The sequence below is a fragment of the Pseudochaenichthys georgianus genome, chromosome 5 (assembly GCF_902827115.2).
Source record: "Pseudochaenichthys georgianus chromosome 5, fPseGeo1.2, whole genome shotgun sequence".
Classification (NCBI taxonomy): Eukaryota; Metazoa; Chordata; class Actinopteri; order Perciformes; family Channichthyidae; genus Pseudochaenichthys; species Pseudochaenichthys georgianus.
This window is the reverse complement of record NC_047507.1, coordinates 41,848,213-41,875,856: the sequence shown is the minus strand read 5'-3', so window position 1 is coordinate 41,875,856 and position 27,644 is coordinate 41,848,213.

Genomic DNA, 27,644 nt, shown 5'->3' with positions numbered 1-27,644 from the left:
GTACCCCTCTCTGGCACATTTTGTCAAATCATTTGAAATGATTCAGTCGATCAAATGCCTTGGAAGCATCAATAAAACACAGAAACATGGTGGAATTATGGCTTCTGTATTTTGCTATAATGTCTTTTAAAGCAAAAATACACATATCTGTGCCGTGTTTTCTTTTAAAACCGAACTGGTTGTCAGCTGTGGTAATATACCTTTCCAGCCGATCCAACAGAATGTTCTCCAGCACTTTGGAGAGAATGCTAGCTAAAGCAATGGGTCTGTAATTATCAATTCCATTAATCTTCCCAGCTTTATCCTTGATGACAAAAGTAGCACAGATAACATGGAATCTGGTAAGACACCATGATTAAGGAAACCAGAGCAAGAAGAGGAGCAAGCTTAAGACTGGCATGTTTTAAGTGTTCAGCTGAGATGAGATCCGGGCCACAAGCTATGTTATTTTCTAGTTTCATTATAGTGTTGTAGACTTCCTCTGATCTAACTAATGTTTTCAGTGGAGTCAACCTTTTCAACCACATCAATGAAGCAGCAGCTTAATCCGAGCATTTATCTAACGTGACGTGATCTTCCTCAACAACTACGTCCAGATGTGAAACTTCCTGCAGAACGTAAAGGAAACTCGGACTGTCATGCACTTAGTATCCTCCGCTGTGATCACAACAATTTTCCTAGAATTAAACGGCCTGTGATGCGTGAGATTTTCATGAATTCCATTTTCATGACGGCTCAAGGTCAAAATGCTCTTGCAGTTTTGTGGCCTGTTTTTTAACCGTGGTGCTGTTTTCTGTCAGGGAGGAGCAAATGCTTAAGGGGGAAATGTTTTATTATTGTATGAAACACAACAACACTTTTAAATGAAAAAATGTTCAAAAATCCTGTCGTTACTTATTAGCACTAGATAGAAACCAGATCACCCTTATTACTCAAACCCTAATCTGTTGCTGCAGTAAGGTGGACATGTGTCCATGCACTGTTGTATCCTGGATACTGGGACATCTGTTGTGCATGCATCAGGTATTCTAATGGTTTATTAGTGATACAAAACCCTGACTCCTGATGTGTGTGTGCTCCATGCTCAAAGTGCATTTCTGGCACACTGTGTCCGAATTGACTTATTTTCAAATTAAGAGGATATGTCAGATGTCAGAGTTAATGTTTGTCAGACTTTACATTTAATTATTTTAAATACAAGGATGAATTGTTAAACAGCTTCACAGCAATATCTTCCCTCTCAGATCTTGGTTCCGACACAGACACCCGGTCACCCGTACACGAGGCCGAGGCGACCACTTTCTTCTGGTGTAATGTACCCGGGGAAACCAGGTGTCCCTGATTATAGACCAGGTCTCTCATTTACATGATCTTCAAAAGGAAAAAGTCTTGTTAGATTCTGTAATTAGATGAAAGAACAAAACGTTCAAATAACTGATCATAGTAACAAGTATTGTGTGTAATATTTAGTGCCTGAGACTTATCTTATTTTCTGTCCCAAAGAGGTTATTATTAATCAATGAAGCCCAAAATACACAGTGATGCTGCCACTAATACTCACTAAAGCACCACATGTGGATTAATCCGCCGTTGAAAATAGTTCCCAACAAATTCATAGTTTCCTCCTGTTTCACTAATTACAATAACACTGACCAGAGGTTTTAGCAAATTATGTTTCAGGAAGTTTGTCGAGGTAAATATCTTTATGGAACTTAATCCCAATTTGAGCAGCTAAAAGGGAAAGACCCTCACACTGAAAAAACCAGGGGGAGATCTCGTTCCCATTAAAGACGGAGTCATAGTTGCACTTCCCTAGCAGATGCACACACCAGTTAGACCCTCCAGAAAAACGCGATTCTGCGATCGCAGAATTTTCCGCAGAATCAGCAAAATGGCGCAGATTTTTAAAAAGCCGCATATTTATCAAAAGGCCGCATAATCCCCGCATTTTTCTACACAAAGTTGAAAAAAAAATTAACTCATCTTGACGTGAAGTGATGATGCGCGACGTCATCAGCTCGCGCATCACAGAAGGTAAACAACACCGTAGAGTGAACGTGTGGAGCTCACTCGATGAACAAATCTAATCCATCTCATTTACCGACGAACATTTCTGCTAAAGACCGGGCAAAGCAGTACCCCGATGTCTTGCATGAAAGTGGGGGGAAACTATTCTGCACCCCGTGCAACTGTGTGTTGGAGCATAAGAGAAAATCCACGGTGACGACCCACTTTGATTCATTCAAACATTCGAAAATGCTTTCTGCTGCTGCGGACAAGAAAGCCAAACAACTCACGTTCACCGAGGCATCGGCCTCCAAAACCCTTTCGAGGGCTACAAGAAACGAAGTGAGTAGCCTACAAGACTGAAGCTGGTCAGATAACGAACGAGTAAATGAAAACAGAATGAGGCGGAGAAGTGTGTGTGTGTGTGTGTGTGTGTGTGTGTGTGTGTGTGTGTGTGTGTGTGTGTGTGTGTGTGTGTGTGTGTGTGTGTGTGTGTGTGTGTGTGTGTGTGTGTGTGTGTGTGTGTGTGTGTGTGTGTGTGTGTGTGTGTGTGTGTGTGTGTGTGTGTGTGAGAGATTAAAATAGCCCAATTGCTTTTACTATAAATAAACATTGAATGTGTTTAATTGAATAGTAAAGGGGTTTAACGTTAGTGGCAGGTTGTGTGTGAGAGAGAATAAATAAATAAGACAGCCCAATATTTGCAACTTCCCGCAATTTCACCGCATAAAATCACATAAAACCCCGCAAGTTTGATCGCATAATCAAGGATTTTAGCCCGCGTTTTTCTGGAGGGTCTAACCAGTACAATCAACACAAATACAAAGATAAACCAACACAATTAACAGTTGTTTTCATTTGTGACCAGATTTAAGTGCAACAGTGAAGACAAAATAAAAACAGATTAAAACAGCAGCAAGAAATGATCAGTTCTGTTTTTGCGACTCTCTCTTCTGGCCTCTATCCGTTGATGCTTTTACTTTAATAAGCTGAATGGGAACTAAAGGAAAAGTGAAAAGGTCCACACCAGTTCAAAACCCTACATCCACTGAAACAGATGAACGCCTACATTTGTTGAAAATGATAATAAGATAAAAACACAAGCCTATTTGATTGATTTGAAATAAAACTAAAATATTTAAATAGTAAACTTCAGTTTTTACAATGATCATTGTTATGGTTACTTGCTTTTCATTGAACAAATCATACATACATAAGAACAAATACATTTATTATACATTACATTTTATGAGGTAAATATCGCCAATACTTTTATTTTTATCCAGAACAAAACATTTGTGTCGTGTAACTGTGTCTCTTATTTTGAAAAAGAGTACTTAATCCATTAACTTGATGGTTATTTACTTTAATTTTTTATCCAGAACACTTTATTTTGTAAAGAAGTACTCAATCCACTAAACATGGGTTAATGAAAGACATCTTTATTTTTTTAATCAACATACTTCTAAAGATGTATTTGAGGTCAGATATTATCATAAGTTCTTGATTAATTTACAAGGGGACATCCAAAAATGTAGGGGAACCATGTTATAAATATTAAAATAAAGAACTAAATGAATAAATAAATAACTAAATGAATAAATAAATAATTAAACAAAAGCCAGAGAGAAAAAGTGAGTTTTAAGTGTTGATTTAAAAAACCCCAGGGTCTGGGCCGACCTCACATGGAGGGGCAAAGTATTCCAGAGCCTAGAGCCAGCCGCTGCGAAAGCTTGATGCCCTCTGGTTTTAAGCCTGGTTTTAGGCACTATCAGCAGCAGCTGGTCAGCCGACCTTAACGGCCCGTCTACACTACAGCGTCGAAAGCTCCAATCTGCTCCACTCTGCCCATTCACTTTCAATGGGGTGACGTCACGTAGCCGCGCTTTTTCGCCGAACTGAATTGTGGGTAGCAGAGCGAGGCGTCTCAGGCGACAGAAGTTGAACAATGTTCAACTTCTGTCGCCTGAGACGCCGGAGTAGCCAGCGCCAGCCAATCAAATCCCGTTTCCCAAAATCTGACAGCTGAAGCCGTAGCCAATCAAACCGCGTCTAAGCTGGGAGAGATATCCCGCCGTTCATTTCTATATTTCAAAAAAAGTCGGAGGAGAAACTAACTATCGCCGTAGCAAATCACCCGGTTTTGTATGACCAGACCCTCTTCACCTACCGGGATACAAACCGGAGGAACCAGGCATGGAGGGAGGTGGCAGAGACAGTGGGGGAAACTGGTAGGTTTTCGCCTGTTTGGGGAGTTTATATATATATTGCTCGCATAAAATCCCCGGGGGTTTTTGCTTTGTATGTCGGGGGCGGGAGATTCATGTGATTGGTTGTTGGTCGTGTTGCTTGAATAAAATCCCCAAGCTCCAGACACGCCCAGCTCCAAGCTTTTTTTGGAGCTGTAGTGTGGACGCTCCGTAAGGCTCTGCCTGGGGTGAAGCGATGGAGGAGTTCGGCTATATAGGCAGGAGCCAGCCCATTTAGGGCTTTGAAAACAAATAAAAGGAGTTTAAAATCTATTCTGAACCGAACTGGAAGCCAGTGCAATGAAGACAGAATTGGGGTGATATGGTCGCGCTTTTTATGGCCAGTGAGAAGACGTGCAGCTGCATTCTGAACTAGCTGAAGGCGTTTAATTGAGGCCTGGTCCATACCCACATACAGAGCATTGCAGTAATCCAGTCTCGAGGTAACAAAGGCGTTAATAACCCTGTCTAGGTCTTTGAAAGATAAAAACGACTTGGTCTTAGCCAATAGTCGTATTTTGAAAAAGCAGGTCTTGACTACAACCCCTCAGGTAAGAGGGGCTTTGGCAGAGGAGAAGGCACCTAACTGCACTGAGAAGCTACAGTCCGGCAAATAAGACCTGAACCATGCAAGAGCAGAGCCTGTAATGCCTGCGGACTGTTCAAGCCGTGACAACAGGATACTATGGTCCACAGTGTCAAAGGCAGCAGTTAAATCTAACAGCACCAAAACGGCTGGGCTGCCTGAATCGGCGGCTAAGAGCAGATCATTAAACACTCTTAAAAGGGCTGTTTCAGTACTATGCATGGGTTTAAAGCCAGACTGAAATTGTTCATGGATACCATGCATGGTTAAAAATGACTGCAACTGGGCGTAGACTACTCGCTCCAGGGCTTTAGATAAAAAGGGTAGCTGGGAGATGGGCCTAATATGTGCGAGAATGGAGGGATCTAGATTTTCTTTTTAAGTAGTGGCTTAACCACGGCATGTTTGAAGGCAGCTGGGACACATCCTGAGCTAAGAGAGGTGTTTACAAGCAATAAAACACTTGCTCCAACTGATTAAAAAACATCTCTAAGGAAGCGAGAGCGAATGCTGTCTAAGGTGCAGTTTGTCGGCCGCAGGTTGAAATGAAATGAAAATAAAAAAGCAGTCCTATATTCCTTTTCATATGTGCAATTCAAGCTGCTTAACAATATGAAAATATATCAATTTAAAATATTTTTTTTTATTAAAACCCGCAATTGTCTTTACTCCTTGAGATTGGATTAAAACAGATTTGTATACTGAATATGTCATTTTTTTCAATTTTTATTTTCCTTTGAGCTCATAGTGCAGAACATAACAAATTCAACACAGTAATAGAAATACAAGTTCTTATAAAAACACAAATATACAATATAATGTCAAAGCAAAATGCATCTAAAATACACGGCTTACATTAAAAAAGACAAATAAGATAAATATGTTAAAAGACAAAAATTCACAATCATCATTGATATTTTTCTTTTGAGCTTCAGGTTTCAAATGAAATTGTAATTATTCTTATCAAACAATAAAGATAAATGTATTTATTTGGAAAAGTGGCCATCATCGAGTCAGTCTCAATTATATTAGCAATGAACCATCTCTGAAATGTGTAAACTTTCCCATTTAAGGTGAGCATTGGTCCAATAAATGTGAACTCTTACATGTTCAGCTGGTTTCTGGCTGTACATTGCTCCCGTCATTTACTGTACCCCTGAGATGTGACAGAGCACCAAATGCTCAGTATCAGCAGCGTGAACACATTTTTAAACTGTAGATTTTTGTTTGTTTGCTTGTTTATGTTTCTACCACCTTACAGAGCTTGAAATCGCTCCGCAGTGAGCTAGCTTGTAGGCTTGTTTTTGTTTTTCACAGCAATTGAACAGTTTGATTGATTCTCACCGCTCTGATTATCCTGTTTCCAGCTGATCCTAAACTAACTGATAAACCTACTGTGTGGAAGTGCATTATTCTGCAGGCTGTCAACATCCTACGCACAATTCAACATTTCCTTTGTGTTGTTTCTGAAACATGGAAATCATTTGCCGTAAATCCAAGCAGAAGCTGAACTCCATGAACTCAGAAGCTGAACCCTGTTTGAAAAGGATACAAACCTTGTCAAACAGGCAGCAAGGGTTCAAATCAAAATATAGATTTTGGTGTATTATTTATTTGTTCTTATAAATTCATCACAGTAACAGAGCTACATAGAGACAGTTAACCAGCGGACTGTGGACTGATGTGAATTTAGTTTGTCAAGATAGACGAAAGTGGTTGAGCTTTGAGTTTGACACCCCTGGTCTAACCTTTACATGTAATAGTTTACAGCCCAAACCTAGTTAAGCTGCCTTGTATTGTTGATAAAGCTGTTTTAGTTCAACTCGTAGTTTTCTTAAATTATTATTATTTTTTTAGTGAATGAAACACCAATCTGCAGCTTCTGCAACAGAGTATATTACATTATATTACATTACGTTGCATTTAGCTGACGCTTTTATCCAAAGCGACTTACAATAAGTACACTCGACCAGGAAGATACAACCTTGAAGAAAACAGAATCATAAAGAACATCAGGTTTCAAAGAGCCAAGCATTTCAAGTGCTGCTCAACTGGCTTTAGGTAAGCCAGTCCTTTATTAGTATATAAGTGCTCTGTTAGCAGTTCTTTGTTAGTCATTCTATCGCTCGAAGTGGAGTCGAAAGAGATGAGTTTTCAGTCTGCGCCGGAAGGTGTGTAAGCTTTCTGCGGTCCTGATGTCAATGGGGAGCTCATTCCACCATTCCATAGATCAAATTAAAAAAGGGACCCCGTGTGTTTACTTACATCAGGGGTCGGCAACCCCTGGCACCGTAACCAGTGGCACACTATGGATAAGTGGAATAAGTGTGCAAAATATTTAAATTGTATTTTCAGTTCCTGAACGAGACCGCCACCAGAGCGCGTCTCCCCGTTACCTGCAGAAGGAAGCCATGCACGCAACGCAGCCTCGCTCTCTTTAACTCCAGGTGACTTTCTGCCGCTTTCCTCCGTGGTGCTGATCGTCTCACCACGGAGGAAAGCACTTCACTAATTGCAGTACCCATAAGGAGATGTACAAATGCCGCAGTTTTTGCGTGGCTGTGTATTTAGTTGAAAGCCCAGTGGCGATCTGTTCATCTCTCATTGAAATAATATGCTACAAAGGGGCGGACTGGCCATCTGTGTGTCGAACTTTCCTGTCGGCTCCCAGACCGTAGTCGAGGAGGGCAGAAGCAACAAGCTTCAGGTTCAATAACCCACTTTAGCTTCAATGACTGGAGAGAGGCGAGCTCTTCTTGGGAGGCCGTTGCATTTATTTAGCTGTTCTTCTGTTTCACAAAATACATCACAGACCTCTGTTTTTCTGCTGCCTCGCTTCACTTCCAGAAACTCTCTCTCTCTCTCTCTCTCTCTCTCTCTCTCTCTCTCTCTCTCTCTCTCTCAAAGGGACAGCGATCTCATCTCACTCTGCATGACCCTAATATCACAACATGTGTGCTCTGGAGAATCACAGAACTGTCACAATCTTATGAAGGACCCAAATGCAGCACTCGAGAAACCACAGAGTATTGGTAATGTACTTTATTGGTAATAATACCAGAGCAGAGGAATACCGGATGATGTACAGGCAAACGAACCGGAGGACAGCGGGCAGAAGGTGAGTCAGGGCCGGGCAGAGGGTCAGGGAGCAGGCGAGGCGGTCAGCGTAGGTACAGGCAGGGTCAGACGGCAGGCAAGGCAAGATAGTCCAAGGACAGGCGGGATCAGGGATCAGGCAGAGCAGGCAGGTCGGGGACAGGCAGGCTCGGAACCTGGTAGGCAATCTGATGACAAACGCGTGAAAGACTAGCATAAGGCAAAGTACGATCTGGCAACGGGTGTGTGTCTGGTGAGGGTTTCAATTCTAGCAGTGAAGCTAATGGGTGCAGAGGAGAAAGAGAGTGAGCAAAAACGTGGGTGTGGTGAACAGGTGAGACCAACACACTCTCACTCCCTAAGCGTCCAGGAGCGACGTTTGGTCAGTGTCCGTGGCGTCCAGTTGTGACGCTCCTAGGCTCCTTCAGCTTCATAAAGGGAGCAAATAGCTTTCAACTGATTGCAATGTATTCCCATCTGCGGCGGGATTTGACGCTCATGGAAGCACGGCATTCGTTTGTGTCGGCTGCCCTTAAAGGCAATGTGAGCGTCCATTCTCATTGGATAACGGAGAATTGTACACCCGGAAGTAAGTATTCCCCTTACTGACGATTGATTTTACAGTGATATCTGCACTACTCATCGACTAAAAAACACCAGATTATCATTGTTAATTACACAACATTGATTGGTTTAAATTGTGTGCAATGCTTTTATATTTTCCCCCTTCGATTCGGAGTAAAGGATGGCAGAAGACACTACACTACCCAGAATCCCCAGCTATCGTTTGGACTACACCATGTGCTCTGTTTGACAAACCCAGTGATAGTCCTCAAGCTCTGTGATTGGAGAGTGTGCTCCGAGGGTTAAGCCGATTCTCGAACAGCACTTGAAATGGGATGGAACCACGGCAGACTGTCCAAAACTGGATTTGAACAGGTCCACCGTGTCCCCCCCTCCCCCACCCCGTCCCCAGAACTACACATGCTGGCTATTGTGTTTCACAACATGTTCTCTATCTATGGCACGTCTCTACTGGGAGTTGTAGTTTTTTTCGTATTTCCCATTGGGCGATTTCGTTGCCCAATGGTGGAAACCTTGTTCCATTCTTCCTGGTTTAAATTGTTCATTTCCCCAGATTGGGCTAAAACGGGACATTGATGATTTTCCCCCTAGCACAACTTGAATTTTATACCAAACATTGATCATATTCAAAACAAATGGGTTAGATGTTTGTTCCCTGAGCTTTTTAACATTGGCAGAATTCATGTATGAGTTAAGTGGCAATTTAGGGGTAAGTGAAAAGGCTTCAATGTCTACCCACGCTGGGACTGGGTCTGGGGAGAAGTAATACATTATGCTGCGTAATTGGGCGGCCCAGTAATACCACTGGAAGTTAGGAGGTTTGAGTCCTCCTCTGTCATACGGTAAGTATAATAACGTCAAACGTAGCCTGTGTCATCTATTATTCCAAATGAAATTTGAACATGTTTTCCTCAATTTAGTGAAATGCGATAGTGGCAAGGGTAAAGGTATGTTTTGAAACAGGTACAATCGTTTTGGAAGGATATTCATTTTCAGTATATTTATTCGCCCTATTAAAGAAATTGGCATATTAGACCATCTTTCCAGTGCTTTATAAATGGATTCAAGAGCAGGATCATAATTTGTTTTTACAATGTTTCCCACATCAGGCACTATATGTATACCTAGGTAGGTAAAAGAGTCTGTTGAGTTGAATGAGGACACATGGTCCATAGGATTGCATCTTTCTTTTCCATTCAATAACATTATGGAGGATTTTGGATTATTCACCTTATAACCTGCAAACAATCCAAACGTCTTAATTACATTTAGTAAAGCTGGAATTGAATTAGCTTAATCCGTGAGGACAAAATGACGTCGTCCGCGAAAAGAGCTATGCGATGTTCTAGCTGTCCCAACCTGACACCTGCAATATTCTTGTGTGTCCAGACTGCCATGGCGAAGGGTTCTATGGCGAGTGTAAATAGGAGGGGTGACAAAGGGCACCCCTGTCTGACCCCCCTATTAATATGAAATGGTTGAGAAATAACATTGTTATTCAGAATTTCAGCTGTGGGTTGAGTGTATGATAACCTTACCCAATTACAGAAAGCAGTCCCAAAACGGTCTAGTGTTGCAAATAGAAAAGGCCATTCTATTCTATCAAACGCCTTTTCGGCATCGGCTGATAGCACAGCAGTGTCTGGCACGTCTTTCCTCTCGTGAAGTATATTTAACACTGTCTGTACGTTACGAAAGCCTTGTCTCCCTTTAACAAATCCGTTTTGATCCATATCTATAATGACAGGGAGAACAGACTCCAATCTACGTGCTAATACCTTGCAGAGAATTTTAATGTCCGAATTTAGAAGTGAAATTGGACGGAAAGATTGGCATTCATGGGCTGCTTTGTTTGCTTTTAAAATGAAAATTATCATGGCACCTCTCAATGAGGGAGGAAGTGACCCGTTGGTATGGATTCCTGAAGCATTTCTATAATTGGAGTTAAAAGTTTCCTTGAATCTCTTATGAATATCGATTGGTAATCCATCAGGACCAGCTGCTTTGCCAGCATTCATGGCATCAATTGCTTCTATAATTTCCTCTGTTGACAAATCAGAGTCCAGGTTTCTTCATTTGAGACACTTGGGAATTTTAAATTATCCAAAACTGAAGTTTGAGCGTCCGAATTAGGCGGATATTCTGAGGAGTATAACGTTTTATAGAATTGTCTAAAGGTTACATTTATTTCTTCAGGATCCACAGTCACATATCCCTTAGAATTTTCGATTGCATTGATAGCACTTTCTGATTGTAGCTGTTTAATTCTCCAGGCCAGGAGTCTACCTGGTTTTTCTCCCTGATCATACAAATTATGTTTAAGCTTCAACAAGCTATTCGCTGCCCACTCAACAGATATTTGTTTGTATTCAGCCTTAAGAAGTAATAGTTCCTGATGTGGGTTTTCTGAGCTATCCATAAACTTGTCTTTCTCTAGCACTTTAATTTTATAATCCAGCTCTTCCAGTTTTTGACGGATGCGTTTTAATTTCGGAGATGTAACATTTATAATTTGTCCTCTCAAGAAGGCTTTAAAAGCTTCCCATCTGATACAAGCCGAGGTCTGACTTGTGTTCATTTTAAAAAACACATCTATTTGTTTCCCAATAAAGTCTATAAAAGCCGGGTCCTGTAGCCAGTTGATATGAAAACGCAATCTCGGAGGGCTATTAACCAGTTTATAATCTATTATGTAAAAGGTATCGGGGCATGATCAGATAACACTATGGCATCATAGTTGCAGTCTTTAATTGTATATCTTATCTGTGTTGATATTAGAAAGTAATCTATCCGTGAATAGGTTTTATGTGTGCTCGAGTGACAAGAATATTCCATATTGTTTGGGTTCAGTTCCCGCCAGATTTCTGATAAGCTCAAATCCTTCATAAAATGTAATATAGATTTTCTAGCTCTAATATGGGACGTGTCCGATCCAGTAGATTTGTCTATTTGTGGGTTCAGGGCCACATTCAAATCGCCTCCTACAATGAAATTACCTGGGAGCGTTGATAAGGTCAAGAATAAATTATCAATCTTATCAATCATTTTCGTTGGGGCCGTAAACATTCACTAAATTAAGTTTCTCGTACAGTAATATGCCTTGAAGTATAATGTACCTGCCCTTGGGATCAATTATTGAATTTACTACTTGAAATGGGATTGACTTGTGAATTAGGGTTAAAACTCCTCTGGCATGTGGCACATATATATATATACTATATATATGTTTTTATAATACTTAACATTTGGGTAGGTGATTAAGAAAAATTATCTATATCTATATTACATTTCAATATTTTCCTAAACAGAAAATGTATAACAGTTGTATACCTCTTCCCTCCTCAAGATAAATATTTCTTATGAAGATGTATTGCTTGGGGAAATAATCTATCAATTTAAATGGAAAAAAGCCAACATCTGCAAAGACTACTCCATTTTTTTAAGAACACTTAAGAATATAAAAAATGTGTGTAAACTGCACTTCACAGGAGCTCTCCTTTCAGCACCACTAACAGCTGCACCGGAGAAGCAGTGACATTCAAACTGTTCACATGGGAAACAATCATTTCAGTGTTATGAACTTTCAGACTGAGATGTACTGTAAGTGGCAGTCACTGTTTTTTCAGGTCAAATTCCCATACTGGCATCCTATACTTCTGCGTTTTGGTTTAATTCCTGCAATGTATGTTGACACTGCAATCTAACCGCTTAAGGCTTCACATGAAAACTGTCCAAACCAATGTTTGAAAGCAGTCTCAGATTGGTTGTATTGGGCTGCAATACAATAACTTACTTACACTGTTTCTACACGGACCACCATTGCGGTAAGCATGTTGTAACTTCCGGTTGTTGTTGTTGTCACCTCCGGGTATCCCGTGTGCCTGTTCTGTTGCTGATAGCTTATTATCTTAACTTAATCGATCGTTTTAAAACTCTTGATCACGGCAACTGCCTGATGTTGTAATCACACATTACTACAGCGTAAGCACTCACAACCATCCTTCTCTTAGCGACTGTAACTCCACAGTTGCCTACACTCTTTTTGGGTTTGTTAACGGTAGCTACTTTAGCTTGATAGCTAGCCATGGCTCTTTCCCCACCCTCGGGTGTTATTTCCTGCTCTACCTGTCTCATGTTCGGTTACTTCCCTACCTCCTTATACCGATACATGTGTTAAATGTAGTATCGTTGTTTAGGTTGGAGGCGGGAATCATAGCCATAGAAGCCCGGCTCCGCATCTTAGAAAGTAACTCAGCTAAAGTAAAGCCCATGTTAGCATGTGCGGACCGGCAAAAGGAAGCTCCTCTTAGCCGTCCCCCGGCAACTCCCGAGCAGCAGGGAGACTGGGTGACTGTTCAGAAGGGGCATAACGCGAAACCCGCAGGTCCCCACCAACCCGTTCACGTATCTAACAGATATTCCCCACTCAGCGAGACACCCGCTGAGAAGCCAACTCTGGTTATTGGTAGCTCTATTATGAGACACGTGAATCTAGAGACCGAAGCCTCCACAGTCACATGCATTCCGGGGGCCAAAGCGGGCGACGTTGAGGCGCATCTTAAACTGCTGGCTAAAAATAAACATAAATACAGTAAGATTGTTATTCACGTCGGTGGTAATGATGTTCGTTTACGCCAATCAGAATGCACAAGTTAATGTGGAGTCGGTGTGTAGTTATGCTAAAACAATGTCGGACACCGTAATCTTCTCTGGTCCCCTCCCCAATCTGATCAATGATGACATGTATAGCCGCATTGTCATCATTTCAAGCGCTGGTTTGTCTTGGTGGTGCCCAGCAAACAATGTGGGCTTCGTAAATAACTGAACAGCCTTCTGGGGAAAACCTGGTCTGATTAGAGAGACGGCATTCATCCTACTTTGGAAGGTGCAGAATCTCATTTTCAGCAAACATTTCAGGGCTTTGTGGACGTAATCCATGACAAACTGGAGTTGAGACCAGGAGGCGGAGTCGCAGTCTTACACGCTTCTCTGCGCTCTCTCCTAGGCAGTCATCCATAGGAATCCCGAACCCAATAAAATACCCAATATTAACGGTGTGTGTGTCTGCCCAAGGACAATTTAAGGTAAAACCTAATAGAGGTGTCATACATAATAACCTAATAAAAGTAAATGTAACAACTACTACAGTGCAACAAACAGGAATATTAAATGTGGTCTCTTAAACATAAGATCTCTAGCATCTAAAGCAATATTGGTAAATGATTTAATATCAGATTATAATATTGATATATGCTGTCTCACTGAAACTTGGTTGAGACATGAAGAATATGTCAGCATAAATGAGGCCACTCCACCCAGCCATATCAACACTCATATTGCTCGAGGCACGGGCCGAGGAGGTGGAGTTGCAGCAATCTTTGACTCAAGTTTACTTATCAATACTAAACCAAAATGTAATTATACCTCTTTTGAAAGCCTCGTTTTTAGTCTTACGCATCCGACCTGGAAAACTTTGCAGCCAATCTTATTTGTTCCAGTGTATCGTGCACCAGGTCCTTATTCAGAATTCTTATCAGAATTCTCTGAGTTTTTATCAACTTTGGTTCTTAAAACAGACAAAGTAATTATCGTAGGTGACTTTAATATTCATGTTGACGATGATAAAAAATAGCCTTACTGTTGCATTTAACTCTATATTAGATTCTGTTGGTTTCTGTCAGAGTGTAAATAAACCAACCCACTGTTATAATCACACTCTCGACCTTGTTCTGACTTATGGTATTGAAATTGAGCAACTATTAGTCGAACCGCATATCCTGCTTTATCCGACCATTTCTTAGTAACTTTTGAAGTACTGTTACGAGACTACAAAGCATTAGTCAAGGCTCCTGCCGCAGAAACCTATCTGTTAGTGCTATAGCCACATTTAAGGAAGAGATTCCACCAATACTTAACTCGATAGCATGTCTGCATGTAGGGGAGGAAACTTATACATAATATACATCACCCAATATGATCATGTTGTTGATAGTGCTACAGATGCGCTGCGAATAAAATTAGACTCTGTTGCTCCTTTGAAAAAGAAGAAATAAAACAACATAGATTAGCTCCATGGCATAATGCCGAAACCCGCAAAAATAAAGCAAAGGTCGAGACAACTTGAAAGGATATGGCGTTCCACTAAACTTGAAGAATCTCGTTTAATTTGGCATATTACTCTCAATGAATATAAGAAAGCACTGCGTAAAGCCAGAGCAGCCTACTACTCTTCATTAATAGATGAGAATAAGAATAATGCAAGATTTCTTTTCAGCACTGTAGCCAGGCTGACAGAGAGCCACAGCTCGATTGAGCCTTCTATTCCCATAGCACTCAGTAGTAATGATTTTATGTGCTTTTCTAACGATAAAATTGTTACTCTTAGAAACAAAATCAATGACCTCTTGCCTTTGACCAGTATAGTGTTATCAACAGCTCCCGGAATCGTAAGTTCTAATATTACACTAGATAGTAAACTAGAATGCTTTTTCAGCCATAAACCTTGAACAATTACAATTCAATGATTCTCTCTTCTAAACCATCAACGTGCATGTTAGACCCTATTCCAACTAAGCTGTTGAAGGAAGTTTTTCCATTAATTAGCACTTCTTTATTAAATATTATGAATATGTCTTTATTATCAGGCTATGTTCCACAATCATTCAAAGTAGCAGTGATAAAACCGCTTCTTAAAAAGCACAACCTCGATCCAGGGGTTTTAGCCAACTATAGACCTATTTCTAATTTTCCGTTCCTCTCAGAAATTATTGAGAAAGCTGTCGCAAAACAGCTGTGTGATTACTTAAAAAACAATAATTTATTTGAAGATTTTCAGTCTGGCTTTAGAACACATCATAGCACAGAGACAGCTCTGGTTAAAGTCACAAATGATATTCTAATAGCCTCAGACAAGGGACTTGTCTCGTATTCTTGTTTGCTCGATCTCAAGTGCGCATTTGATACTATCGACCATGATATCCTATTGCAAAGACTAGAGCACTTAGTTGGCATACAGGGAACTGCTTAGGCTGGTTAGGTCCTATCTATCTGAACGCTCTCAGTTTGTACGTGTCAACGATGAATCTTCCACGCAAACCAAAGTTAGCCATGGAGTGCCACAGGGTTCAGTGCTCGGACCTATTTTGTTCACATTATATATGCTTCCGTTAGGCAATATTATAAGGAATAATTCTGTCAACTTTCATTGTTATGCGGATGATACTCAACTATATTTATCAATCAAGCCTGATGAAATTAATCATCTAAATAAAATTCAAGACTGCCTTAAGACTTAAAAACGTGGATGACCTTACATTTTTGATGTTAAACACGACCAAAACTGAAGTTATTGTACTTGGCCCGAAGAATCTACGAAACAAATTATCTAAAGATATACTAACTATGGATGGCATTAATTTGGCCTCCAGTGAGACTGTAAGGAATCTTGGTGTTATATTTGATCAGGATTTATCCTTTAACGCCCACAATAAAATCAATTCAAGGACCGCCTACTTCCATCTACGTAACATTGCAAAAATCAGGCATATCTTGCCTCAAAACGATGCAGAGAAACTAGTCCATGCATTTGTTACTTCTAGGCTGGATTATTGTAACTCTTTATTATCAGGGAGTACCAAGAAGTCAATCAAGTCGCTTCAGCTGATTCAAAATGCTGCGGCTCGTGTACTAACCCAGAGTTAGGAAAAGGGACCACATTACTTCCGGTTCTGGCTGCCTTACACTGGCTCCCGATAGAACACAGGATAGAATTTAAAATTCTTCTTCTTCTCTCCTACAAAGCCCTTAATGGGCAAAGCGCCATCTTACCTTAAAGTAACTCATTATACCCTACTGTCCTACTAGGGCATTGCGTTCCAAGAATGCAGGGTTGTTGGTTGTTTCCTAGAGTCCTCTAAAAGTACAATGGGAGCCAGAGCCTTTTCTTATCAAGCTCCACATTTGTGGAATCAGCTTCGAGTTGTGTTCGGGCGGCAGACACCCTATCCGTTTTTAAGAGTGAGCTTAAGACCTTCCTTTTGATAAAGCTTATAGTTAGGGCTGATTAGATTCACCCCCTAGTTTTGCTGATATAGGCTTAGTTTGTCGGGGGAGCATCTTACTTCTTCCTTCTCTCTGTCTGTACCTGTGTACTTCATGTTCCGATAACCCAGCTTCCCCAACATTTCTTTCTTGTGGTTCTATATACGCCGGGATCCGAGTCCAGGGACGATCCTGCGGTCTGCGGATCGCGAGCCCTGGATCTTGAGTCGTGCTGTGCCTGTTCCTGTGGTCCTGGATCATCGTCCTGGATGGATATCCTCGTGGATTCATCTTCCTATTATACACACATGCATTTCCAAACATTTGGACTACCTATGTTGCAAATGTATTATCTTTTCACTTTACACACGGCAATCTATTGCATGTCTGTCCGTCCTGGGAGAGGGATCCTCCTCTGCTGCTCTCTCTGAGGTTTCTCCATGTTCCCTTAAACGGTGGGTTTCTCCAGAAAGTTTTTCCTTGTACGATGTGAGGGTCTAAGGACAGAGGGTCTAAGGACAGAGGGTGTCGTATTGTCATACTGATATTCTGTACACACTGTGAAGACCACTGAACAAATGTAACATTTGTGATAGTGGGCCTATATAAATAAACATTGATTGATTGATTGAACTTCATTCAGTGCCCAAACAGTACGCACCACAGCTTTATAGAAATAGATTTGAGTTGGTTTGTGAAGGCACCCTAAATGCAGTTTGAGTAACCTGCAAATCACCTGCGATGATTGAATGTTTCTACTGCCCACACATCTGCACATGTTTGTGTTGCTTGTTAACTTCCCCACCGATGTTTCTGGCATTGTTTCACCTCTTTAAATCAGCCCGCTTTGAAACCTCATGAGAAACAACCACTCTGATCCTCTGTTGACGCTGTAAAGTCGAACCAGACGCTGGACAGGAGATTTATCAAGGTGGTTGGAGGTGTTGTTTAACATGTACAATGTGTGAGACATTCTTGCTCAAAGCTTTCAAAATGTATGTCGTGGGTTTTTTAAACCCTTTCCTGCGGGCTTCAGCGGTGGCTGCAAAGCCTTTTGTTTTGTCCTGCTTTACAAAGAACAGTGACTGTGATCATCTTAGACTCAGATCTGTTTACTACTGACCCAAAAGCTGTCATCGATGAAAACGAGTCGGGTTAAAAGCCTAAATTGGATAAAGACATGGTCCACAATGTGTCCCAGCTTTTCTTGCTACTGGGCCAGGCACGGCACCAGGATTTATTTTCTCCTGGTGCTAAGGCGGGGCTACACCAATAAGTGGGGGTGCTAAGAAAATAGTCGATATTCAGGCCTTCAGTTTCTTTATAAAGGAAGTTCTCGTTGTTTTCCTTAGAATCCGATCCAGCACAAAGCATCATTGAATCATATGCAGTTTTAACTGAGTTTTGCCAAAGAATATTCAACAAATGTAACAAACAAACATTTAGCATGATCCACCAAAAGAGATGCCAAATTACTCACTGTTATAACCATTTAATAAATGGGGCAAAGCCTGCGAGCTAGTTCAGTCAGTCAACTCGAGCACCAATGATACATTAATACGTGATGCACCTCGTCCCTCTTACAACCAACCAAACACATTCTCCTCAATCTGCCGCTCTATTTAAGCTGCCTCTGCCACCATAGGCTCGGGGGATAGTTATCCAATCATCACTTAATGTTCTATGTACATCTGTGGAGTGATGAGGCCCGAGCCTAGACTCCAAACTCAACTCTATGCTGCTTCTAATAAACATATCAAAGAGAAACACATGAGTTGTCTGACTGAAATAAAGTTTAGAAACACAAACTGTTTTTTCAGCATCATAATACACAATGGGCCGTTCTCATTTCTCTAATTCCCCTCCTCGATACTTAGTCCCGCCCACATGAGATGCGAGCGGAGGAGCCGAGGAGAGAGGAGGGGAGGCAGCAGGCGGTTAGAGAAATGAGAACTCCTCTCCTCTGAGCGGTCATTTTAAAGAGACGTCCATTAATGATGACAGAAGGCACAGCAGCCCTCTGTCTGATGGACAGATGTGTTCATGACCACTTATATATTTACTTTTAATTCATTCACTGTGCGGTATAATGAGACAATAACAGGCTACAGATGCGGACATATACACACACAAATATATATTTATATAAATAATATATACAATTTCAGATTCAAACAAGTATGAGAGCACTCATAACGTAACACTATCAGAGGTTACGTTACAATGGGGAAATTAAATTACGGGCCAAAAAGTATTAAAAGTAAGCATAGGACACCAAACTACACACACACACACAGTACCACACCTACAGCTACTAAAGCATATAATATATCAGGATACAGCCGTTGTGTATTTTATTATGTGAAGCACTAAATGGTTTTAGAAAAATATCGACTCTTTGTTTGTAGATATCTACTAAACTAGTGAAATGGAGTTGAGCAGACTAATAGGTCTATAATGGTCACTCACAACTGAACATTGATTTAAAAGATTATTGTTGATGACAAACTAACAACATCGGTGAGGGATAGTGTCGTGATTCACAGTAGAACATTCGTAACAAGGTTTTGACGGGCGCACTATTCAAACTGATCCTGACACTAACTATGGCTTTAGAGCATTCCTACCGTAAAGTACCACTGGCCCGCGGGAAACATGAATTATTCTGGACGGTGGAGTTTGTGTTTGTCATAATTTTCTTTGAGAAATGAACTAAGTATAGAGCTGCAGTTTGAGCCATGTTGCTTTAGGGACTGTACAGTAGAGGATGTTGGTGTATGTGGGGAGAGGGGGAGTTCTTAAGTTTGACTTAAAACCGTGTCCACTACAATAAAAATGCTTTTGGAAAAATGTATTTTTCCATTAATTACAAAAAAAGGCAAAGCACACACAGTATGTGATGTAAATAATCGTTGCGTTGTCTTTTTTTGTCCTTAAGACAAAACCGCTGTCTTTTAAGCAATAATTTAGCTGTGAGTCAACCACGTTTTTTGTATTTATTTTCGTAAATTGCACACTGCTTGTAAAAGCACAATAACACGCTGGGCTTATAGATGAGAGTAACACCTACGTCACTTCCGGGCGAAAATTACGGCCCCGCCCACTTTTGGGGAAAACAACTCTGTAATTTGAATGGCGGTCAATACAAATTCTGATGCTTTTGCCAATCCGATGAGAATTATTTGAAAACCGTGGATGTTTGGATCTTCAAAGAGCCCGATTACAATGGCCAGTCAGGCAAACAATTACATTAAATCATTTGAAATCGACAATCGGGCTCCGATATGGTTACATTAAAATCAGTAGGCGAGGCTGTAATTTCGCCAGCTGTTACTCTCATGATGCGAAGCAGAAAATAATTGTTTTATCATGCCTAAAAGCTGCTGTGTCGTTTATTGCACCTCAAACATTAAAACAACTCAGAGTTACGTGTTTCTGTACTTCCTCTAAGAAGAAAGGACGGTAACAGAAGAGCTCTGTGGCTTCAGGCTTGATCGCCGTTCAATTGACAGCGTTTGGTTTCCCTCAAAAGTGGACGGGCCGTAGGTGACGTTAGATGTTACCCTCATCTATGGACATCGATCGTCAACTGCTATATTTAACCATATATTGAGCACCGATCGTCGATTTCCAATGGACTTAATGTATTGTTTGCCTGTCTGGCCATTGTAATCGGGCTCTTTGAAGATCCAAAAGTCTCCGGTTTTTCTTACATTTCTGATCGAATTGCCAAAAACTTCAGAATTTGTATTGACCGCCGTTCAATGACAGCATTTGTTTTCCCCCAAAAGTGGGCGGAGCCGTACTTTTTTGCCCGGAAGTGACGCGTGTTACTCCTCATGTATAGTCATTAAACATTTACATGTTATGGAAATGTTTATGTAATCAATGATAATTTGTTAAGTTATTTTAATTTTATATTTTTAGAGCCGCGAGCCAGAGTTAAACCATATAGAGTGGTGCAGAGATGACGTATTTTTGTAGGCCGACACGGACGTAAGCTGCGCATGGGTTCCCTCGACAAAAAAGCAATGGGATTTCTCCATAGGATTTTGGAATATTGTAAAAAATAAGGTCTGTAGAAAACGAACCTGTTGATAATGCACGTTTTGTTCAGCCCGGATAATATCCACATTTCTACCCTACTTTTATAATTTTCGAATCATAAATCTAATCGCCAGAAGCAAAATGCTAACATTATGCTATAAACTAACTACAGCAGGAGTACAGCAGGGTCGCACGACTTTAACGTCACGCCAACTTAAGATCCATATTCAAAAATACGGATTCAAAATTGTACAAGTTGAAGCGTTTATTTTAACAGTTTTTATGGGCAAGCCATTTTGAGTATTTATTCCATATCCTTGATAGCAGACGGCAGCGGCCTACACTAGTTGACTCTTTGATTTCACTTGTTCGATATATGGTCACACTAGTTGGCACTCTGCTTTACTAGTTAAATAAAACATTACACTAGTCACTCTTTTTCAGCAACTATTGGCACTTTTGTCTGACTAGTACCAACATCCTCAAATCAATCCTTAAACTCATCTGTTTCAACATCGCCTTCCAACAATAACTCACTCCCTCCCCACTTACACTTCCATTTCTGCCCCCTGTTTTGTGTTTATGTTTTTTATGTTTGATGTCTTGTCCTTGTATGTTTCTTTGTAAAGTGACCTTGAGGTTATGAAAGGCGCTATATAAATTAAAGTATTAATATTATGATTAGTATATTATAAGCCTTACTAGTGACGCCAGGAGCAGCACTAGTAGCACCAAAGTCCCAACTTGTAAGCTTTTTTGATGAACTAGTGGCCCTCTGACCGTACTAGTGACACTAAAAGTCTTACACGTGAACTAGTGCGCTGCAAAAGCTCTGACATGTTAACTAGTTACAAAAAAAAAGTTGTTTGTACCATCTGGTGTTAAAGATAAAAAACAAGGATTCCAGAAACAAGCCAGGAAGCACACAAAATTAAACAGTCTCAATGAGAGCCAGCTGTCATGGAAATTATAAACAAGGTAATCGCGTGCAACAGCGGTAATTAAAGTTTAAAAGTCTCAAAAAAGCTACAACTACTGTCACAAACTGGATGAATGTGAAGTATGTTGTTAAAGGAGGATGAAAGTGTAATCAAGGAGCACTATTGGAGTGACTTTGATGGTTATTGGACTCAGGATTAATTCATTTGGATTCCCGCTGTATGAAGAAATTAAACGAAGGCGCAAGTGGAAACAATTCACAAAGGGATTAAACTGTTTAAAACACATGCTCAAAGTAAGCCGGATTTTGCCGATGTGTTTATGTGGATTCAAAAGTCGTAAATAATCTACAAAATGGAGGAGACCGATCTGATCGGAGCAACTGTGACAAGTAATCCAACTGAAACCGGCATGGACAATGACTGTTTTACAAATGCGCTTATCCAGAAAAGCCTGGTTTGGACACTTTACGGGCAGAAGAAACATTTCTATTAAAGAAACATTATACATTTCTGTCTTTGTAATAGCTACTAACTTGCATTTGTATTCAAATGAATCAATCAATTATTTTTTATATTTTATTGTAATGTAGAGACAAGGCCTTTTACAATTATATGTATAAAACATTTATATTATTGGAACCAGTGGTTCCAGGTTGGGAACCACTGGTCTAGACAATAAGGGTAATTTTGGCACTAAAAAGTAAATCCAGAGATCCCATGTATTTTGAAACAGTTCATATGGTATTTACGTCTAGATAACTCTTTTAAGTTCTATGCAAAAAGTGTTTACTCAACCAAGCATAAAGTATTGTTCTACTTATAGCTGCTAATTCTCAGCAGCTACAATGTCTGAGGCAGTGGGCACTACTTCCTGCTGCCGCTGCTCAGGGCCTACAGGGTTAGTCTGCTGGCAGGAACACTGGTGGTGTCAGTTTCCTGTAACAGATTGTCAAAGCAACGTCATCAGAAAGTAAATGACTAGCAAAAGTAAAACGTTATAGTAAACATCACCACATTGTTAAACACAGAAAGAATTGGACACCATCGTGTTAGATTTGCTAAGAAATATCAGGGACTTGTTATTGTTGCAACAGAACACCAGCTGGCATTCATCAAACGTATTTGCGGATGGCAACACACATTGAAAGGATCCGGAAATTACCAGAAGTCAGACTAACCCTTTGTGCTTCCAAAATTCCTAACAAACAAATTGTTGCCATAATGCTTAAGGTGGGTAAGCAGATCTACATTCAGGTAAAAATAAATAAAGACAATTAACACCTAAACAAGACATTCAGGACTTTATTGTACTTTGTTTGACGTTGTTTACCCTGAGATTATCACACAAATACAATTCTATTTGAATAAAAGCTTCAAATAGGTAGGCCTCAATGCTAAAGAAAAACACTATTATCTATCGGTACGTGATTTGAAGGCTAATAGAAAATATCCGATAGTAATTGAGACCTTTTTTGGTAATGGGCAGACCGACTCTTCACATTTTGTTTTTGTTATTACTTTACATTTTTGATAGCTCAAGAAAAAGACTGGCGAAGACATACACATTTTAGTAATGACATTTTAGCAAGTAAACCTATACAAACTTCACCTTGGTCGTTGGGTTCTTGACATTTATCCAGTCTTTGCAACTTCTCAAAGCACTTTACGTAAACATGGCTTCATTCACTCATTCATACAGAGGCAAGGGCTGCCATGCATGCTGCACCTGCCCAAGGAAGCAGGCTCACACACGTTTGGGAGCCATGAACATGTTTCAGTGGCTGAAATCGATCCCACACAAAAGGCTCACACGGAACATAACGTCGGGTGACGTAGTGTAACCCTTGTTATATTAGCACAGGCGGAGCCCTCTACTGGACTCTATGGGTACTCTCTTACCCCGCAAGCATTCTCCCACTGAGACTTCTATAGACGTAGCCGGCCCTGGGCGGGCCTACCTGAATGCGCGCGCATCACACCCTATAAAAGGAGGCCTCGCCTCCTGACCATCATCCTATACCTCTCTTCAGCGAGCGAAATAGGACTGACAGTGCCCCGAGTAGAGGGCTCCGCCTGTGCTAATATAACAAGGGTTACACTACGTAACCCGACGTTATATCTCTCACAGGCTCCGCCCTCTACTGGACTCTATGGGTACAGTGGGTGGAGCCACGATATATACGCGCACTGTCGTCCAACAATATTCCACCCTACTGCCCCTGACCGGCTATTATGGTCAGCAGCTGCTGCCCCACCTTCTCCTTTAACCCGGTTGTAACCGAGAAGAAATCTGGGCTGTGGCTGACAGAGCACACCCTGCTGCGCTTACCTCGCAAAAAGTGTGCTCAAAAAACAGTGCCGGGGGACCCCCCCACCCTGGATGGGGAGAGCCCCCTCGGCCCCGAAAAGGCTAACTACACGCCTGCCTCCCTGAATCCCTAAGGATAACAGGGAGAGCGCCAGAGCCCCTGTCCCACACTCAAACACTGACCCCGTGTCGAGTGTGTGGACTAAAGTGTGGAGGGCTCCCCCCCTCCTGCTCTCGGCAGGAGGAGAGTAGCCCTCCAGCCCTGTAAGGGCCCAGCGCGCCCCTCGCCCATCCCGGGACCCTCAGAGCAGTGGTGTAGTCTACTTTTTTGTAGTGGGTATACTCTAATGATTGTATTCATCCATCCTAGAGCGACGCATCGCGGAGCGACACCTGTCTCGAAACAACACCTCATGAACACCATCACACTCACTAATGCATAACTAGTCTTGAGACTGGTTATGTGTTATCAACATGTCAATGTATTATAAGCATTTGTATGTGACTTTTAACTGCCAGTGACATTAACAATAAAAAAATAAAAGAATGAACAATGATGGAAAAAGCCCACTTATCTTCTAGGGTTGAACAATTAATCGACATTTTTATCAATATCTCAATATGGCCTACTGCAATTTTCAAGTAATATACAATAAATATGGTCATGCTACAGATGTCCTGGCCCACACATCATATTCTACACTTAAAAAAACATCTGTGTTTCGCATAGATCTGCACAAATATCACACAATAATCATTTTAAACCTATTTTTCAATGCATTAGTTTATTCAAACTTGTTCAGCCCTATTATCTTCCATAAATCATTGTCAAACTATGTACTCTATCGGCTTAAATGAACAAGCAAACATCCTTGAAGTGCTACAAGACAAATTAGCTTCAAACAAGAAACAAATTAACAAATAAGCTTCACCTCAATAAATGAGGGTTGAAAAAGCACTCGACATGTCATACTGGGTTCACTGTGTTAGTCCACAAGCCCTGCAGATGTAGCCTCGTCAATGAGAACAGACAACTTGCTTGAAGATGTCACAATACTGTCCACCCTTCTCCGTGAGCTCCTGGGCTATTATGTGTGCTCTGGAGTCTGGACGTCTCATGTCGTCTAATCTATTTACCTAACTTTCTGTCCCTCCACTCTAACCAAGGATGCCTGTTCTTAAATTCCATAGCCTGACTTTCAGTCCACAAGGCTGGCCAGGAGCTCTCATCTGTGTCCGAAACAAGGAGATAATATTATCATTGTGTTCTGACCACACACACACACACACACACACACACACACACACACACACACACACACACACACACACACACACACACACACACACACACACACACACACACACACACACACACACACACACACACACACACACACACACACACACAGTATCTCCCTCCCTTTCTCTTCCATTGATCCACCACACTAACGTTGATCAAGTTAGCTAGCAAGTTAGCTACAGTTACGTTAATGATATCACCTTTAGGACAGCCACCTGACATGGCTCTTCTTCTATAGTGGTAATAGGGGAAAACATTGAAATATTGTCGTCTATTTTCGTTTCATGTTTGCTTCCTGTTTAGCGCTCCGCGAACTTGAATGGTGGACGGATCAAATTCTGATAACGTTAGAGAAACTTGGGGTTTGTCAGAGCCGTGTGTTGCTGTTGCTTAGCAACAGGCCACATGCGACGGAAGCTCCAGACGTCCAAAAGTATTAACGAAGAGGCGAAAGCGTGAAAGCGCAGTCACAAAATGAAGTTGTTACGTATCATCGCTCATTTTTAAGAGGGTATACGGAAATCACTGGCATTTTCTAGTGGGTATACGGCGTATACCCGCGTATCACGTAGACTACACCACTGCCTCAGAGGGCCCGAGAACAGCGAAGGCGCATTACGTCCGGGGAGGGGGTCAGATGCCAACTGACCCACAACCCCCCTCCCCCCTACCAGTCCTGTGTTGCCCCCGCAAGTACAGACGGGGAGAAAGAGCCCGACATGTCCAAGAGATAAAACCTTATGAAGGGGCCTGGCGTCGACCAAGACGCCGCTGTGCATATATCCACACTCCACACTCACACCGTTGAATAAGGCTGTTGACGCAGCCACAGCCCGTGTGGAGTGTGCACGAACCCTCGTGGGGCAGGCTCTCCCTGCCTGTCCGTAGGCATGTGCAATGCACTCGCAGAGCCAGCCTGCCAGGCGTTTCTTGGACAGAGCTTTCCCGATCACCCCGCCCCCGAAGTACACGAACAGCTGTTCGGTGCGTCTAAGGGCAGCCGTGCGCTCTACATAACATGCTAGCGCACGCACCGGGCAGCGGAGGTGCAGTTTAGCTTCCCTGGTCCCACATGGAGGGGAAGCCTAAAACCCCCTAACTGAATAGCCCTTGACCTGAACGCACTCCTTAGGCTCTTGGGCACAAAGGAGGGGTTCGGTCTGAGTGTCGCGCCGCTCCGGTCACCCCGAATCTGTAAACAGCTCGGGTGCACCGACAGAGCAGTTAACTCGGACACTCTTTTGGCTGACGTTAAGGCAAGAAGCAACGCTGTTTTCCACGACAATGCTTTCAGAGAGGAGAGCTCCAGAGGCTCAAACGGCCCCGAGGCCAGAGCCTCGAGCACTAGGGGCAGGTCCCACTGTGGGGTGGAGGCGTGCACTACTGGGCGCAGCCTCCTGACCCCCTGTAAAAACCGCGACATCAGTGGTTGACTAAAGGCTGACCTGCCGCAAATCCCTCATGGCAGGACGAGATGGCTGCTGCATACACCTTCACTGTTGAATGCGCAAGCCCCCTGTCCACCAGTAACTGTAAGAAGGATAAAATAGAGCCTAACTCACAAAATAGGGGCTCTATTCTCCACTCCTCACACCGTCGCTGGAATCCTAGCCACTTCGGCCTGTAACAGGCTGTGGTGGATCCAGCTCTAGCTGCCTGGATAGACTGAATAACACTATCAGACAATCCACCCTGTCTCAGCCTGTCCCTCTCAGGAGCCAAACCTGGAGAGGACGCCCCGATTGCACCTGCCTCTTGAGACATCGACCCCCAGAACTGGGGAACCGCCCAGGGCTGGCCCACCTTCATCTGTGTCATCTCTGAGTACCACGGCGCCCCGACGCGATCCGGAGCCACTAGGATGACTGACAGACGTTCTCGCCTCACTCTCCTCAGGAGGGGGAGAATGAGACGCAGCGGTGGAAAGGCGTATAGCAGCTTCCTTGGCCATGGCTCGTGTGCAAACGCGTCCACCCCCAAGGGTGGGTCGTCGCTCCGAGCCACGGAGAACCACAGGGCACAGTGGCTGTTTCGCCGGCTGGCGAACAGATCCACTTCCGCTCTCCCGAACTGGGCCCAGATCTGCTTCACCACCTTCGGGTGAAGCACTCACTCGCCTGGCAGGGGGCCGCCCCTCGACATGAGGTCGGCTCCCCCGTTCTCCAGTCCCGGGATATGGAGGGCTCTCAGAGATAACACCACCTCTGAAGCCCATAACCACAGCCTCTCCGCTGTGGTCAACAAGGCGGCGGAGCGGACTCCGCTCTGCCTGTTGATATAAGCCACTGTGGTGCTGTTGTCGCTCCTGACCATTACATGCCTCCCTTGAATTAGGGGCCTGAAATGCCGGAGGACTAACACTACCGCCCGTAGCTCTAGGAGGTTGCTGTGTCGGATGCATCCGTGAACACTGTGATGTAGGAGGTCACCCGTCCCAGTGGAGACCCCCTCCGGAGGTGATCCGGGGACCCCCAAAACCGGA